Raw genomic sequence first — 3480 nt, 5'->3', positions numbered from 1 at the left:
TTTTCTGAGACAGATTCTGGCCCTGTCACCCAGGCTGGAGTGCAGTGGCACGATCTCAGCTCACTGCAGCTCACTGCAGCCTTCACCTCCTGGGCTCAAGTGATCCTCCCATCTTAGCCTCCCGAATAGCTAGGACTACAGGCCCATACCACCACATTTGGCTTTTTCTAAAAAAAAAATTTTGTAGAGATGGGGTTCCACCATGTTGCCCAGGCTGGTCTCAAACTCCTGGTGCCCACCTTGGCCTCCCAAAGGGTTGGGATTACAGGCGTGAGCCACTGCACCCAGCTTGTTAGTGAATTATATTAATTAAAAAAAAAAGGGATTGTGCTGAGGATCCCATAGCACATATAAAGCACTAACAATGCCTGCACATTGCAAGCGATTAATAAATTAGTTCTCCCTTATTTATTTATTTTTTTGATGCCACAGTAGCAAGTCTGATAGTTCTCTCTCCTTTCTGTCTTTCCAGTATTTTCACATTTTTTTTTTTCCTTTGAGATAAAGTCTTGCTCTGTCATCACCCAGGCTGGGGTGCAGTGGCATGATCTGGGGTCACTGCAACCTCCGCCTCTTGGGTTCAAGCGATTCTCCTGCCTCAGCCTTCCAAGTAGCTGGGATTATAGGCACTTGCCACTATGCCTGGCTAATTTTTTGTATTTTTAGTAGAGATGGGGTTTCACCATGTTGGCCAGGCTGGTCTCAAACTCCTGGCCTCAAGTGATCCACCCTCCTCAGCCTCCCAAAGTGCTGGGATTACAGGTGTGAGCCAATGCATCGGGCCATATTCGTTTTCTACATCACCCATCTGCCCAACTGATAACAGCTAATGTGCCCCAGTTGCTGAACAATGCCTTTAGGCACTGGAAGTACAGTGGTTAAGGGCAATCTCAATTGGAGCTTATGGTCTGGTAAGGGAGAAAATCATGCAATATAGTTACAAGCTGATAAATGATATGAACAAAAAAGTGCAAGCTTTCTTGAGAGTGAGTAAGAGGAATCTGATGGAGTTTGGAGATGGAGTAGTGTGCAGGAAATTATCCTGAAAACAAGGCTTGGTAGTAACATATACTGTTCTCTCCTTCATTACAGAGGAGGTGTGAAGCAGCTGAAGGGTCGGTGAGTAATTCTATGGGAGGGTGGTCTGCATGTCCTTAGAAGGGCTGGGGTTCTCTGCTTCCTTACTGAATCCTCAGGCAGCGTGACACTAGGGACTGGGCTGTAAGGCTGTGATGCTGCCTGGGTAGAGAGAAACAACACCCCACTGGGGCAGGAGCTATTTGTCCTCTGAGACCTTCACTGTGGAGCAAACAGGAAACCTTTAGTTTTACTTGTGTCTTTTTTTTTGAGATGGAGTTTTGCTCTTGTTGCCCAAGCTGGAGTGCAATGGCGTGATCTTGGCTCACTGCAACCTCCACCTCCCAGGTTCAAGCCATTCTCCTGCCTCAGCCTCCTGAGTAGCTGGTATTACAGGTGCATGCCCCCATGCCTGGCTAATTTTTTGTACTTTTAGTAGAAACGGAGTTTCACCATGTTAGCCAGGCTGGTCTCGAACTCCTGACCTCAGGTGATCTGTCCACCTCCACCTCCCAAAGTGCTGGGATTACAGGCATGAGCCACCGCGTCTGGCCTTACTTGTAGCTTGAGAGGTGAAAAAAGATCAGGGAAATAAGAAATAATTTAAAACAGGCAGGTAGTTAGTTTCACAAATTTATGTTTTGTGGAGCCTGGCACACAAGAACAGGCTGTTTTTAGAAGTCATAATTGTAATTTGGACCCTTATTTTCAAAAAGAATTTTTAAGTGATTTGTAAGAAACATACTAGAAAACCTAATAAAATAGAAAATAAAAGTCGTAGAGAGAAAAATATTCAAAAAAGCTAGGCTAATAGTATTACTGTCTTGAGTATTAAATTTAACTCTGATTCCTGATAGCTGAGGCAAAAAGGAAAACAGTAAGTTAACCAGTTTTAATGTCTGGTTTAAAAAGAAGCGCAACATGTTCATTTATCTTTTGAATTTCCAAACATTTGTTAAATGTGATTTAACAAGAACATTCAGGAATGCATTTTAAAAAAGGAAAAGAAGCCCTCACAGCAGTGTTGCCTCCCTAACAGCTGCCTTGAGGACCTACAGCTGGCCAGGCACTTTGTGTGGGAAAGAGGGTTTACCTCCATTTAAGCTGTTTTTATTTTTGTCAAGTACCTTCCAATTCTTGACCATATATATTTTAAAAATAATCATACATAAAATTGTCACCTTCACCTCCCGCACTTATTAGAGCATGATTCTCAAACTTCAGTGTGCATACAGTCATCTGGGGATCTTGTTAAAATGCAGATTCTGCTGGGTGCAGTGGCTCACGCCTATAATCCCAGCACTTTGGGAGACTGAGGCAGGCGGATCACCTGAGGTCAGGAGTTGGAGACCAGCCTGGCCAACATCGGGAAACCCTGTCTCTACCAAAAATACAAAAATTAGCTGGGTGTGGTGGCGTGCACCTGTAATCCCAGCTACTCGGGAGGCTGAGGGAGGAGAATCACTTGAACCTGGGAGGTGGTAGTTGGAAGTTGCAGTGAGCCGAGATCGCACCACTGCACTCCAACCTGGGTGACAGAGTGAGACTCTGTCTTAAAAAAAAAAAAAAAAGGGCAAGGGACTTGAATAGACATTTCTCCAAAGAAGATATACAGATGGCCAATTAGCACACCAAAAGATGCTCAACATCATTAGTCATTAGAAAAATGCCAATCAAATCCATATTGAGATACAATTTCACACCTACTAAGATGATTATAATAAAAAATGTGAATAATAACAAGTGTTGGTGAGCAAGTGGAGAAATTAGAACCCTCATTCACTGCTAATGCAGATCTAAAATGTTACAACTGCTGCAGAAAGCAGCCTGGCAATTCCTCAAATGGTTAATCATAGAGTTACCATATGACCCAGTAATTCCACTATTGGGTACATACACAAGAAAATTAAAAACAAATGTTCACACAAAAACTTATACACAAATGTTCATAGCAGCATAATTGCCAAAAAATGGAAACAACCCATATGTCCATCTCCTGATGAACAGATAAACAAAATGTGTATATCCATGCAATGAAATATTATCCAGCCATAAAAAGGGATGAAGTAGTAAGAATTGCTACCATGTGGACGAACCTTGAAAACATGTTAAATGAAAGGAACCAGACACAAAAGACTTGCTTCCATTTGTATATATGTGATTCAATTTATATAAAATATTCAAAATAGGCAAATCCATAGAGACAGAAAGCAGATTAGGAGGTGGCTAGGAAGGAGGGGAAACAAGAGTGACTGCTAATGGGCACAGGGTTCTTTTTGGGGTGATGAAAATGTTTTAAAATTAGTGATGAGGCTGGGCGTGGTGGCTCAAGCCTGTAATCTCAGCACTTTGGGAGGCCGAGACGGGTGGATCACGAGGTCAGGAGATCGAGACCATCCTGGC

This window comes from Colobus angolensis, unplaced genomic scaffold (assembly GCF_000951035.1).
Source record: "Colobus angolensis palliatus isolate OR3802 unplaced genomic scaffold, Cang.pa_1.0 Scaffold24, whole genome shotgun sequence".
In the NCBI taxonomy this organism is placed as follows: Eukaryota; Metazoa; Chordata; class Mammalia; order Primates; family Cercopithecidae; genus Colobus; species Colobus angolensis.
Note: the sequence above shows the minus strand (reverse complement) of the source record.